Below are 15,528 nucleotides of genomic sequence, written 5' to 3'. Positions count from 1 at the left end.
TATTTCATATGTTCAATCTAAAGTCTGATGCTGGCAGAAAACAGGAGGCGGCAGAGACGCAGGTTCTGCAGGGTGGTTCCTTTGAGACTGAGAAGATAGGTGTGCGAGGCCGTCTTTTTCATGGTGAGGTTCTTAGTGGTTTTTCAGAGAAGTCCTACTCTGAATATCTTAACAGTGACAGTGAAATCATCGAGGTGGAGGAATCTAGAAAGATACTAGTTTGTGTGTAAAACCCAACTTTTGCATCCTAAGTGCATTGTGTAAATTTGCTGTGCAGGAAACATAAGTGAAGCCATTTGGTTTTGTGGCATTGGTGTGGGCTGGATAAGGGGGTGGGGAAGAAGTTGAGGCATTGATATAGTATGAGGAGAGCCAGATGGTTGTATTACACATCTTTTGTGTTCTTGTTTGCTTCTTAAAGCAGTTGCAGAATTTTGCCCTTGGCGATATTTTCTTCATGCCTGTGTGTTCTGCTATGAATTTACTTTTGTTAGAGCACTTTGAAAGAAAAGCCTTGCTGGGGGAAAATATATATATATATATATATATTTTTTCTTAACTTACGTTATAAACTTGTGAAGTCAACAGTGTGTTCATAAAAATATTTTTTAAATCTTAAGTGTTAGTAAATAGTAGGAGGATCAGCTTTCTTTTCTTAGCACACTGATATCAGCCACATTTTAAGTCAATGCAGAGAAATATTTTTGCAAACTTATAAGGATGGAGTTGATGGATGGATGGGGATAGCTATGTAGACAGACAGAATAGATACATTGTTACTTCTGTGGGGATTATCTGACCACTTAACTTTTTCTTTACTTACTGTAGGTTCTCAGTAAAGTTCAAATGCTTTACCTCCTGAGTTTTAATTACATTAGGGAGTCTGACTTGGTGAGACCTAGGGACTGAGATTGGGTTGGTATAGGTTGGTTGGTTTTGCTTGAGAGTTTGGTTTGCATTTATTAGAACTGTTTATCACCCCACCATTGAAACTTATATTTATTTCCTACTAAAAGCAAATTATCTTTTGCAGTCACCAAGGGATATTTAAGATGTTCTAACTGTGTAGGAAGAATAATATTTTATCACTGAATCCTTTTAATAAGGAATTGCTTTAGAGCTATTTTCCCCTTTGCCAGCACGATAAAGCGCTTAAGAATAATTTAATGTCCTTTTCACAGCCCCAGTTTATCTTTTTCCCTTTGCTCAAATGAGAGGCGAGCACGGATATGGAGTGCTTGGGCGATGGTTCATTCTCCTGTGGTGCACGGATTTCCAGTTTTACTTGGAACCTGACGTCCCTGATGAGAAAACAGGAAACTTGCAGTCCTAACCTTATTGAAATCTCTGCCGGGTTTAGTCACAAGTCTGAGGCGACTCCTTCCAATAATGAAGCCATTGTACGCATCATATCTGATCAGTTCTTGAAATGTTTTAGTAAGTCTATCTTACAACATTATAAGAAGATAATCAGCAGCCTTAGAAGGTCCCCATCTGGACTGTAGAGTTCTTTTACTGCAAGATGTTTTGCCTTTTTGAGATAGCTCTCGCGTTTCATCATCTGTTCCGCCGAGATGAAGTGCATATGAAAAGTCAGTGACTCTGAATCCATCTGTTGTTATTATTTTCCGCTGATAATTGGCTTGAACAATGAAATGTCTGTGTCTGAAGGCTTTGAAACTGTACACCCTGTTTATTTTCTGGAGGTCTTGCTGAAACTACGCCCCCCTCTATACTCCCCCTTCATTTTCTCTCAAGCTTACGGCAAGTGGCGCTTGTGTGAGGGTGACATCTCTGACTCTGTGCATCAGTATGTCACTCAGCATCTAAAGCTTGCATACAGATTTTTGTCACAATCCCTGTGTCTGCGCTGTTTGCTCCTATATCCGGCGCTCTTCCAGCAAGGAGCTTAGCTGGACCACAGTGCATGGATCCCTTACCAGGACTGTCATCTTTATTTCATTTTGCTCATTAAAATATTAATTTGGAGTACAGTATCTACTACCTATGGAATTAGATACCGCCCATAATTGTGTAATATATTCAGCGGCATCCAGGTTTGCATGATACAGGGCATTAATATTGGATTCCACTAACAGCACTTCCATTAGCTTGCTCAACCAGTATGAGATATGGATGAGCTGGGAAGTATAACTACCCGCTAGAACTGCCAAAACAGTCATTAGTCGCTCCGTGGGGATGGACAAAGGCTTTTGCACAGTGATATACTGATTAAATTTTGTTCTATGGTTTGTTTGCATCAAGGTTAGATCACTGTCGCCCATGAAGGCAGGTTATCTAACACCTTGTTTAGAAGGTCACTTCAAGGCAAAAGAGTGAGCAAAATCAGAACCTTCAGTTTCTGCAGGGTCCTCCTCAGAGCACCTGTGTTTTATTCTTCGGGATTTTCAGAACCTCTTCACTTTGTTTCTCTGTTCAAAATCTTCCATATTATATGTTTGAAGTAGGTTGTTTTGGTTTTGTATAGAAAATTTAAAAAAAAATCTTTGATGTGATTATTTTTTATTTTTATGGCAGAATTATGTGAGCAGAAAATAGTGTTGTATTAATGAAATAGAAGTAGTTTGTGAAATGGAAAGCTGCCTTATTTGGCTTGGCTTTGGGAGTGGAGATGCTGTCTCTGGAGCGGGGCGGCTCTGTGCCTTGCCCTTGCTAGCGCGAATACAGGATAGATGCGGCTTACACCACAGCAGTGCTGGATTTGCCCCTGAAGTACTGGGTGGCATTGGAAAATGGTAGATGAACATAACCTTATTTATGTTTCAATTGAAATCATTTAATATTGGAAAATTTATTAAAAAATAATTAAGTTACTAAACCCAACATGTAGCTGGAATAGAGAGCAGAGGTCAGTTTGAGTCGACTCGAAGCAGAGAAAAGGCATTAGAGAATTCCTAGAGCTGGCAGTTTTTCTTCTTGCTTAAATTTCTGGGTTCTAAGGACAAGTTATATTGAGGTATGCCATATTTTCTGCCGAAATGGAGAAAATTGTTGACCGTAATTATGTTATTTAATTGAAATTATAAGTGGTTGAGGCCACTCAGTTAAAAGCATCCTTTCTAATATATGGGTAATGTTTTTAAATGAGTGGTCATGGATTGGTGACATTTGAAAGGCAGGCATTCAGGGAATACTTTTGGAAAACTCATAGTATTTTCCTTAAATAATTAGTGAACCGAGGAACACAGTTAAGAGGCATTTTGTGTGTGTGTTTGTAGATATATTTTTCTAATTTCATATGCATGCATATTATGTGTGCTTACATATACAGACATATATGCATGCATATGCAAGATGTCATATTTTTATGAGTATATTATACATGTGTGTATTATATAAAGCTACATAAATACATGTTTAAAATATATCTTTTAAAGGTACAGTTTATGGTGTGCCAAATCAGAGAAATAGCAACATTTTTCTGTCCTTAAATTGGGACTAACCTATATGCTTACTTAAAAGTCTCATTAAATATGAGCGTGAATATGAGAGATTTAAATTCAGCCCCTAGCAGAATCCCTCTGCTCTAGAGTATAGCAGGCTAACTTTGGGGTAGAACTATGTACCCCCAGCCAAGCCCACCCCACCAGGAGTGAATTCTTAATTGCTGATGAATGCAGTCATTTTAATTGTTATTGTCACAACATAGCATTGAACTGTGTCCTGTGTAGTTGTGTCCTCTGAAATAGGCGGCGTCCCTGTCGGAGGGAGGACAGGTAGCAGGCACAGCAGGCGTCTGATTGAGCCAGTTATTCATTTGCTGAGTGTTTGTGTTTATGCAAAGGGGCCTCTTCCTGCATATTTAATCTAGAGTGAGGCAGTGGCTTTTGTTGTGTTTAGCCCACATACCTTCAGCCCTTCCTCGCCCGCAGCCAGCCCGGGAGCCCCAGAGGCTGCTGAGTGCCTGTAGTTTCTTCTTTACAAACTTTCAACTTTCTTCTGTTGTGTGAAAATCGCCTCTCTCACCCACCCCAAAGCTTTGCTCCTCATCATGAACGGGTAAGTGTGCACCAAGCCAAGCCGATACTTTTGTTTTATTTTGCAAATGTTGAGAGGCTACTTGGAGGCCCTTCTGACGCCTCCTGAAAGTCTTCCCCAGTCCTGGGTCCTGGGTTCTGGGCTCTTGTCAGTTGCCGGCTGCCTTGAAATAGACAAGTACAGGTGCCTCATAGGAAATGTGGCTGAATTTTGGAGTGGCAGAGAAAGGCTCCTGGATACAGGAGGGAATGAGAGAGAGAGAGAGAGAGAGAGAGAGAGAGAGAGAGAGAGAGAGAGAGAGAGAGAGAGAGAGAGAAAAGAGAGAGGCTTTATTATTCTTTGTCCTAACAAATCCTGTTTTGTAACTATCCTCCAGATAATGCTGCCATTGTTTGTTACAAGCCTTCGAACAGTGTGCAAGACCAAACTGTAGGCAAGCAGGGAAACTCTGCTGCTGCATTGTCTACACCCAGGCCAGGTCCTCCCTGAAGATCTGTGCCGGGATAGGAAGGGTTTTCTTCTATGGAAATCCAATCGTCTTTTCATTGATATTAATAGCACTCCAGAGATGTTGGCCATCGCGCTCAGAAAGGCTGTGGGGAGGGAAGGAAAGCTGATCTTGCTGGGGAGAATGACAGGCTCCTGGCCCCACAGTGGAGGAGACGTCCAGCTAGCCTCGTCTGCACAATGGCATCCCGGCTTAACTGTTTGCTCTAGGAATTTTAATCTTGAGCTGTTTGTTTTACTATCTGGAGTCTTGCTATTTTTTGTTCTTGTATTCTCTTTAGAAAACACCGTGCTCAGGGGCTAATACACTGTGTGTGTGTGTGTGTGTTTTTTTTTAAATGAATTAAGAAATCCTTAGAAATTGATGCACTGTGCACTCCGATTATTCTGGGTTGTGTGGGGGCATTCTGCTTTCTTTTTGAGGTTACAGTGTTTATCATTTTGAAAAACAAGTTGCCAAAATGAATGAGGCAAACCGTCCAAGAAACCTCTGTCCTGTATAAAGATATTTTAGGATACAAGAATTGTGTCCAGGGTCTAAAAGGAGTTTTCGTTTCCAGTTGACTTTGCTTCTGTCTGAGTAACTGTTTTCAACAGAAGAGTGTGCTATTCCCCCGCAGGTTGGAAACTGAGAGAATTTAAATAAAATTTCATCAACCTGATTAAAATATGTGGGGACTTGGGTCTTCTTGGGTACAAATCAGTTTAGAGACTTAGAAGCACTTATTAACAGTGAGGCTGCTGAAGGTTTTTAATAATAAAATTACAAATACTCTATCTAATTGTAAGTATATGACTTTTATACTCCGTTTTAAGAGGTAAAATAGTTTTTTTTTTATGAGGGAAAGTAACTCTGTCAGAGCACCTTCTGTGATTAGCGCTATTGTATTCTTAAATTTTGATTGATAGAGATAATAGTTTTCACTTAAAAATACAGACAGGTACTTTAACTTTCCATGACAATAGCTATTTGCATTTCTTTTATCTTTTTGTTTAACATTTGTGGGGGTTGGGATGGATTTGATTATTAACTCTTATTGCACACTAAAGGTAAATCTAAAACAAAGGCTTTGTTAGAGCTTCAAAGGCAAAACAGCAAATATTGTTTTTGGGTTTCAACATGTAAAGGCTGTTAAAGGATACCTATAAAATATTTTCACATGACCATGACCAGGGCTTTACTTTTGTAGAAGGTAAGAGTCATTTTTTCAAATGAGGCAGGCAGTATGGGGTTCTTGGGGGGCTGCCAGCCTCCCCGGGGTTGCCTGTACCACATGGCTGGTTATGTGTAAGGGGTGTTAAGTTTTTTCTTCACTAGAATGGACCCCAAAACTAGGAATTATATTTTAGTGAGGATCCCAGAGAGTGAGGAGAATGTAATGCAAGTGTTATGTGCAGAGACAGGAGTGGGATTTGGGAAATGCTGGACCCAAATTAGTGTACTTACCTTTGGCAGAGACAAGCAAAAGAAACTCAGCACTGTATTTGTAAACCAGCACGCATGGGTGGGGTCCAGAGTCACTTCAGAGACCTGGGCTGCTCTGCAGTTTCTTCTTTCTTGTCTGTTTCCTTTCCTCACCTTTGTTCTCCATTCTGTTTTAATTTCTGTTTTTCCTTTTTTTCTTCCCATTTTTTCATTTCCTTCTCTGCTGTTTTCTTTTCCACATTCCTTCCTTTTTCTTTATGTAAACCAAGCCAGGATTTGAAGTTATAAGAGCATGGGGGGGGGGCACTTTGGGGATTGATTTCAACGTAAGAGGATTTTCTTAAGTGCAGAAAATAAAATGATTCTTGTGTTACAGTTTTTTCAACTAGTCAAATATGTGTTGATATCCTTCTGTTTTCTAAGAAATCGTTAAAAAATAAGACATGAAAGCCAAAATGAGTTAAGACTCACTACATACTTAAAGAGGCAGTACTGTTTTTGGAAATTGGCCCATTTGGATCTGTTTTTACAAAGGAAGTCTATGCTGTGCAGTTGGAGGATTTGGAGGTCTTGGAAACTGGAGCTATGTTCTTGGACCTTGGAGAAAGAGGGATCCTGTCTCTGGCTAGAGTCATCCTCTCTGGCTCCCTTCTCAGGGGGCCAGAGGCTGGCTCCCCTTATCCTCCTGTTCCTGGTGCGTGAAACCCATTCCCTGTGGATTTTCAACCTGCATTTGTAGGGCTGAAGCTTGAGGTGTCTGTTGTCCATCCTTCAGAGTGGCTTTTGGGTGCTTATGTGTTGTGAAATACAATGAAAAATCTGATGGGGATCATTTATGTTAACTGCCATGACAGAAAAGGGGGAATACATTTAATGGGGAAAAATAGACCATATGTTGTTCACTTTTCAGTCTTGTGAAATGAGATCACAGCACACTTACCTGTGACTCACTTCCAGGTAGGACATGCCAGCTGGCACTTTCTGTTATGCATTGCAGATTAAAAGAGGGGCAGAGTGTAACATCAAAGCGTTTACAACATAAGGGCGCGACAGAGTTAACTTCCCAATTTAGGGGGAGGGGCTCCGGAGCTGGAGGAAGAGGGAGGCCAGAGCACTGAGCTGGGAGTCTCAGCAGTGGCAGCTGGGCCGCAGCCTCTAGGCATGGTCTGTCTGTGTGGGCACCATGTAGCTGCAGGTAAACGACACCGCTGCCGTCTGTGGCGAAAAGCCTGTGGAACAGTTCTCGCGTTCACAGGATCTTAGCCGTTACAGAGAATGACAGAGGGGAAAATAAGTCATTTCTGTATACTGTATCCTTGGCTCACTTTTAAACCTAAAAGCAGTAGGAAAGTGAAAGAAGAAAACGAAAAGCAATTTGTGTAGTGACAGCATTTTTAAAAAGACAAGTGGGTTGGAAGGGAATATTTTTTCTTACCCTTTATCTTTTTAAATTTAAAAGCTTTACATAATCATTTAATTTTAGTTCTCGTACTTGTACTACCAGTAAGCATACATGTAAATAGTTGATATATTTGATTAAATATAGTTTTAGAAACGGAAGTTTTACTTTTTGGAAAAAAACAGAATTCAGATTTCTCTCCTAGTTACGCCTTTCCAATTCCTTTAAGCTCTCAGGCCCTCTCCGGTCCCAGCTCTGCCCCTAATTTTCTTGTCTATTATATTGACACATTTCATTTAATTTAGCATGATGGCAAACAGCTGTTGAAGTATTAATCTTTTCTCAGCAAAAGTAGAAAAATATCTTTTAGGTTACTGTACTAGTCAATACTTTTTCTGAAAGTTAAAATCAGCAGAAATAAATTAATGAGTGGTCAAACATACATGTGCGTCACAGTTTGTGGAATATAGTTTATATCCTGTTGCCAATTTTTTATGCATAAGTGAAAATTAAATATAGCCACTCTTGTATTGCTGTAGCCTATGGAAGTTAGAGGGTCAATTGTATAATTTTACTAATTCTTAGAAAAAATTACATGTGAGATCTGAGGGTCAGTAGTTAGCTTCTATTTTTGTTCTGTGTTCACCTACCTACTGTACTGTGGAGGAGGTAAGCAGAGATACAGGACTGGTCCTTGCCTGCAAATGGTCTGCTGGTTCAAATGCAGCACTAGAGATAATTTTACTGAAAGTAGGCATTTTCAGCAGTTTTTTTTAAATTAAATTTTAATGAGGTCCAGTTGTTTGCCAGACCTGCTTGATAGCGAATCTTATCTGCATTGCAAAGTCAAATACTATAGGTCTGACTGCCAAACATGAAAAAAATAGACAGAGCTTAATAGATAAACATAAATTAGTTTAGAGCATACACACTGGAGAACACCTCGTGTGAAAAGGAGACAGCAAAGGGTCCTTTTGCTTGGAATGGAATGGGGTCTGCTGGAGCTCACCTGCTTTACATGTAAGGCTTGGCGAGTACTGGGCGCCCAAGTTCCTGTGTTTATGCTGCGTGCCGCCAGGGCATGGGGCTGCCTCGCAGGCCTCTGCTTTACCTGGGCACTTGACCATCACTGCTGCTTTCCTGTCTTCGCGCCACTTACCTACCCTGAAACAGAGTTCTCACCACTACAGAAACCAGTCCTGGGCCCGTACAGCAGCAGTAAGGCACATGATTTTCATTTTCAATTTGAATTGTTTTGTGTAAAAACAAAAAGGTTTTGGGCAGGTTGCAAAATAGTAATTTTAAGACACTGAGCTAGGGTTTTCCCCACCCAGATGATGAACATTTATGGTGAAAACTTCCCATTTCCTCTTACAGTAAACGTGAAAATTATGATTTCACTCAGAGCCTGCATCTTTTTCCAATCTTAATGGCAAGAATCTGCATACACTTGCTTGTGGAAATGTCATAAATTGGCCTCATATCAATTCCTCCAAGACTGTACACACCCAAGTGCCACTTTAAAATTTTTAGCCCTAGTGAGATTTTATTCTTCTTAAGGATGTTTGCCTTTCCACATTCAAGGCTGATGGCAGAGGGATAGGCATGGATATATTCATATAAAATTAAAACCACTTAATTACATATTGTTCTGAAGAGTGAGCAAGAGGATATTAACATTTTGGTAAAATCGTGATATGCTTTCATCATCTTAAAAAATTATATGAGCATTTGGTCAACGGATGTGGAATGAATCCTGTACCCAGTTAGTAACTTGATCTAAATTAATAAACAAATGTTTTTTCTTTTCACTTGTGCCATATGTTGATCCCAGTTACATGGGCAGAAAGAGGCAGCTTGTAATGTTTCTTAAAGGATTATACACTATTTTGTATAAGGGAGTATATGAATGCAAGAATAGATGTGGGGTAAAATGTGTTACATGCTTTCTTTGTGTTTTAGGGAGCTTGATTTCAATTGTTTATTTCAACTGACATGAAAAATTTTTATTTAACTTACTGGATCTGGTAGATACATGCTAAGTGAAAAACATTCTGAGAGCAGCTTTCACCAGCAGCGCTCCACCCCCTCTGCTCCCCAAACTGAAAACTGTGGTGCTTTTATTCATTTCGAAAGGTCCACAGTGCCATAAAGCATCATGTCTATAAGAATGGCTTCTCTTGAAGAGCTTTTGTTTTAATTAAATTACAGACGTAGTGGGTGTTGACCAAACAGAGACATGTTCTAGTAGCAGTCTGGTTTCGAAAAACAAAGGCCTGTGAGTTTCATTATTCTGTATTAAAAAAAAATTGATAATATGAAAATAAGTTTACACCTTAAGTTTAAAGTGTTTTTGCCTTGACTTTTTCTATTTAAATTGATTATTTGAGGAACTCAAAGGCTATTGTCCTGATACATGGAGAGCCTCTGCTTATTTTTATGAACTCTGAAAGTTATCTGCTCACCAACAGAGAACCTTTATTGTTTTGCCTGTGTTAATTTCTGGCAGAGGTGGTGGCTCCTTCTCTTGACACTCAGATTTTGATGTTCTCTTGTTTTCAGGCTGAGAAGTGACCTTTTGAGGTGACTATAACTGAAGACTGATTTACCGAAGCCAAAAAGGTAAACACAATTGTGCATAGTGAAATTGTGTCTAGAACTGTCACCTTCCACCAGTGTTTTAATTTGTTTCCTCTTCTGTGTTTATCAAAGGTACATGCATTTATTTGTGTTTAAGTATCTATAAGGAACATATTTTTAGGAGTCTTTTAAAGACCACTTCCAAAAAGTAGTCACCGTCAGGCCTCCCAAATGCCACCGAACTTACCTATTTATCCAAGTTGAACCTTATTTTTTGCTTGTCAGTTTGGTAGGTTTAACGTTGGAAAGGAATGTTCACAAGTGTGGTGATTCATAAAATTAACTTGCTGCAAAGAAGAGCAACGCATGTCAGTGTTCTGCGCTGAAGTGGTGTCTTCCAGTCAGTGTTCATCTGGCAGCTCCATAATCACCTTCCTTCAGAAATTAATAGTCAGGCACCATAGCAACACGCCACCTTGACACGACTGCCAGGCACTGTGGGGCACATCCCTGTAATGCCAGCGCCAGGCGGCCCTGTTCTCTTGACCTTGCTTGAAAATCAAATGAGTACTTGATTTTAAAATTAAAAGTTCTCAGAGAGACTAATGAACTTGATGAATTAAAGCTAAATTTAATTTTCTCTAATTTACTTTTTTGGGGGGACTTAAGGACACTTTGATTGAAATGGTCATGGATGCTACATATTTACTTGGTTTCAAAAAGTATCTCATAAGGTCGATGATGACTTATGAAAACTACTCTTGGGGACCATTTTAACTTTGATATTTCTCAAGTAGTGGCTTCTCCATTTCATTTTTGAGTGCATTGGTGAGATGCAAACTTCTTGCTAAAGAGCAAGTTGTAGAGCTTTTATCATGTGACAATTGCCAGTTTTATTTTTAATCTCATCTAGGTTTTTTTTTACTGTTGTTTTAGAGTGTATTATAAATTATATATTCATAGTTACATTCTGGGACATTTGATTTGGGTCAAAAAACTCAGATTTGCTTCATTCCATGCTGTATAAATTAAACCTCTGTAGGAAGTACCTGATTGTCTTTCAAGTGGTAGAGGCATCTACTTTAGGTATTTCAGCCTAAAAAGATCGATCCCAGCCAGTACCTAAGGTTCCATCAAGCCATAGCAAACCTATGGGTATGGTGCTTCCCTTGGCGTGAGTGACTTTAGCTTTTTAACTTTAGTCTGCATTAGGAGTCTGTAAACTTTTTCTGCCAAGCTGTTTAGTAAGTATTTTCTGCTTCAGGGGCCACTGGTTGGGCCAGTTGGTTTTCCTGGTCTCTGTGGTCTCTTCATGTGGTCGTAGTCCGAGATGATCTTCCCAGGAAGTCCTGACAAGTGTTTAACTCATCTTATGCTTTAGCAGTGTTACTGGTGAAACTAAAAATTGTGATTTAATAAAGTTGCAAAAATGGTTGAAAAGATGAAAAGTTGAGTTTGAGAGTAGCCTTACTTACAGGGCTCCACAGACGAATTTCATTGATAGGGTTTCATTGTAATCCCCTGGGAGCACAGTTATTTTTGAATTATTTTTCTTCTCACTTGTTATCTTTGTAATGTCAGTGCTTAAACTCATTTCCTAGAAATGAAAATGTGGTTTTTTCCCTCAGCTCTATGGTTTTGTTCAAACTTAAAATATATCATGAATCAAAGTAAAACATTTTTTTTCGGGGGGAGCCTGTAGAAATTTGTTACCACCATTGGTGGAGAGATAGACTCTATTTTTAACATTTTCTTTGTGATCACTATCAAGTGTGTGATCCACATATCCTTTACTATCCTGTAAATAATCCTTTCTCCCATAAGCCTTCTGGATTCTAAAATTTTTTTGTTCCGATACCTCCTTTCATGACACACAGTTGAACGAAAACCCCATATAGTTTTTCTCTTTGACTTGACTGTTAAGGGCCTCAGAATAAAAGCAAGAGCAAGGCAGTTCTTCCCAACTTCTACGTTTTTTTTTTTTTCATTGCTTTTATTCTTTATACATAGTCTTTAATTTTTTTAACTACTGGTAAAAATTTTGTTTCTTAATTTTTTTTCATGGTTCATCCTATCTATGTTTTGACCAAGAGTCCAAGGTTGTGAAAAAAGGTTATGGTGTATAGATCTAAATAAGAAAACACTTTACGTAGTTTTAACCTTTGAACAGACTCAAAAATCATTCAAAGCCAACTCCTCTAGTCCTTATATGTCCTGTCTCTTGTATACAGGAGAAAAAAAGTCTCAGAAATATAAAATGATAACAGATGTATTAAATGAACATGGTGTTTGGTATTTCTTCCTGCCATACCTTAAACCAGTGGTGCACAAAAAGCAGGCCATCTTTTACACTACAAGAAAGATGGTTAGGTGTTAGAGGCTGAGCACTTCACAGTAAATACCATGGCCCCAGATTCGCATTAGGGGAGCCATTAGTGGTCAGCATAGATGCAAATAAATATGCCAAATAAACACCATGGGAAAAACTGGTTATATGCCTTATAGTGAACAGGCAAATGCAGAAAGCTATTTTTAAAATTTAGATTCAAGGTCTTGAAAAATCATAAATAACAGTCATCATAGTTGATAGTGTTGATAGTGATATAACAATTTTCTTCCAAGTAAATCAGAGCACTTTACAAAATGGGCCTGGTTGCTGGCATTCCAGAAAGGTAGCTGCCAATTATTAGAAGTCCTGCTTTACAGACTGAGAAAGTTGTGGCTTATTTAAGGTCATCGAGACTGTCAAGATAGACACTAAAAAGAGAGCTTGTTCTGGTGGTGAGTACATTGGCCTGACTCTTCTGGCTGCTGGGCTTGATGATTGCATCAAGTTTTGTGTGGCACTGTCTCCCCGTTTCCCCTCACCATTTCACCACTGACAGTTCACCCCCACCTGTTTGTTTAAAATTCAAACCCAATTTGTATAATTTAGCATTTTATATCAAGTTCTGAATGGCATTGAGAGATGAAGTTATATAATTATAAGTAAATGTTGTTTTTAAACATTAGGCATCTTAAGTTGAATCTTCACATTTTACATAATTTTTTTTCTAAATGTTAGGGAGCTAAACTATGTATGTATGAATGTATGTATGTGTGTATGTATGCATTTGGTACAGGGTCTCTCTAAACAGCTCAAACTCGTAGTGATCCTCCTGTTTCCATCACTAGGATTACCGGCATGCACCACCATGCCTGGTCTCAGTGGCCCGCTCTGTGCACTGGGGGGGTGGGGGGGCTGGCGCTGCATGTGGTGCCAGAGATAGAACCCAGGTTCCTGCACTTTCCTAAGCAGGTGTTTGTCTGCTGAGCTATGTCACCAGGCCAAGCTAAGCAACTTAAAAGGCTGTGTACTTACTGCCATTTTTCTTCTCAGAGCTGCTTTACACGTATGGGAAGGTACTATGATATACATTATTATTTCATTCATTATGGACTACATATGACATATTACTTCTTGATTGAAAAATAAAACAAATATTCAGGGGTGTTTGAGATATAATACTTCTTTTAAAAGTATATATTTGTGTGAATTAACTGTTTACTTAACAACAGTAGCAATTTTAAGTTAAGCTCATTTAAAGTGATTTTCTTTAATAGCCTTCAGTATTTGAATTATCTGTTATTTCATGAAGTTGCTTGAAGACACTTTGTGAGACAGTCTTCATGGAGTTGTCAGGTTACCATTCTGGCAGAAGGGGCCAGTCAGCTGACTCATTTAGGCGTTCAGATGCTCTCATCTGCAAAACATACAGCACACTCACCTGAGCTACAATTGGGATGGACACTGGGCTGATGTAACAGGAGGCGCCAACATGCAATAGCTTCAATAAAGTAGCAATTTACTTTGCTCATAGAGCAGTCAGGCCAGTCTTGTTTGGCTGAACGGCTTCTTTGCACTTGTGTTCACTACCCTTGGGACTCTGTCATCTGTTTGGGTGAAGCCGGATTGTTACTATGCCATGGAGAAGTCTGAACCAAGTCATTTTCTTTTAAATTATATATATCATATTTCTTGTGACTTACTTGGTGACACTGTGGTTGCATGACTCTAGTAAGCTTTGAAGGCTGCTGGGAAATGTGGATGGCCAGGAACTTATGAGAAATTGGAGAATAGATTTAATTAGAATGCAGTTTAATTAGAACACAACTTTTTGATTAGCTGAGATGCTCCAATCCAGTAATCCCATTCATGCATTTATATCTCAAGTGTACACTTACACATCAGTTCTCATCATAGCTGTTTATTGGTGGTTCTGTGCTAGGTGCTCAGATCATAACACTATGCAAGAGGCACATAGTCCCTGTCCTCACAGTCGATGTTCTGGAAGGGAAGATGTATAAGAGTGGTGGTGCTAGGAAGATCAGATGTTGCTCTGAGAAAGCGTTCTACAAATGGCAGTTGAGGTTTTAAGGGTTTATGTGCTTCACAGATAAGTAGAAGCTATCTGAGTTCAATTTGATTTTCTTGTACATTTCAGAGCAATTCCAACGTGAATATTACTGGGCATGTTAACTGTTTGTTAACAATTGCACTGAGATTATAATTTAGACAGAGCATAATTCCTCAATTTAAAAAATACTGTTCACTGAGTTTGCAACTATCTTAACTGGTTTTAGAAAGTTCCTTTACCCAAGAAAGGCCTAATATTCATTAGCAGTCATTTACCACCCTTCCCTGTGCTCAGCTTCTTGGCAGTAAAGAATTACTTTCTTCCCATATAGATTTTCTTACTCTGAATATTTGAAGTGAATGGAATCCTACAGTAGCTGGCCTTTTTTGATAGGTTTCTTTCACTTAGCATCATGCTCTCAAGATTCATTCAAGAAATGTAAAATCTTAATTGCTTAAAATCTCTTGAGTTCTTTTTCCTAAATCCAGTAGAGTAGTAGTATGATGTATTCTAAGAAGAATTTGAGGAAAAAATTATTTTCATGCCCTGGGTGTTTCCATAGAACTGATGCGGCCTCTCAATAGTTAAATTTCACAATTTAAATGTTTGCATTTTAAGTTAGCTGTTTTTAAACATTGTTAGCCATAATGCTAAACTAAGTTACTCTGTAAACAAGAGCTGTCTCTTTTTGAATGTTAGTTTCAAAGAAAAAATTTTTAAATATTGATTTCCAGAGAAATATGCTCAATAGAGTTCGTTTTCAAGCAGAAGTCACTTGTTGAAATGTACATGAAGGCATATTTAGTAGTAAAGACAATATTTGCAGCAATTATCAAGTAGCCATATTTTGCACAGTGAACAATCAGAAATACAAAACCAAATAACAAATGGTTTTATCTGTGTTTTTCAATGATGTTTGTGCTGTCCCATCTGCCAAGGGCACACATTTCACAACTCTTCACCTTGAGCATCGTAAGACATCTTCACATTAGGTGGCAGCTTAGCAACTTCATACAGATACAGGAAACACTACCTTCCTTTGGCAATGCAGAGCCTCAAAACGAGATGCAGAAGTGTACAAAAACAGAGCCCCCCAAAGGGTAGCACACGCGTGTTACCTTGTGACATTCCTCTTCAGTATCTAGTGATGCCCAGGCTGGACCTCAAAGGATGCCAGAATCCTTCTATACAAGTTGGTACTTGTAGTGACAGCTCTGTCC

The 15,528-nt window shown here is 38.9% G+C and overlaps 1 protein-coding gene across 7 annotated transcripts in view; it reads left to right on the top strand.

Annotated features, from left to right (window-relative positions):
* The window catches only part of Foxp1 (forkhead box P1), a 588,512-nt gene that overhangs the window by 259,878 nt on the left and 313,106 nt on the right, over positions 1–15,528 (top strand). For 6 of the 7 annotated variants that reach the window (XM_023713297.1, XM_004629500.3, XM_023713292.1 and 3 more), the window contains one exon: positions 9,894–9,953. The gene's annotated coding sequence lies outside the window, so the exon portion shown is untranslated. Of the gene's footprint in view, positions 1–3,954; positions 4,021–9,893; positions 9,954–15,528 lie in introns of those variants that run through there. The other variant, XM_023713293.1, reaches the window with a different exon arrangement.

This window comes from Octodon degus, unplaced genomic scaffold (assembly GCF_000260255.1).
Source record: "Octodon degus isolate 3935 unplaced genomic scaffold, OctDeg1.0 scaffold00030, whole genome shotgun sequence".
Taxonomy (NCBI): domain Eukaryota; kingdom Metazoa; phylum Chordata; class Mammalia; order Rodentia; family Octodontidae; genus Octodon; species Octodon degus.
This window is presented reverse-complemented; position numbering and strand designations above follow the sequence as displayed.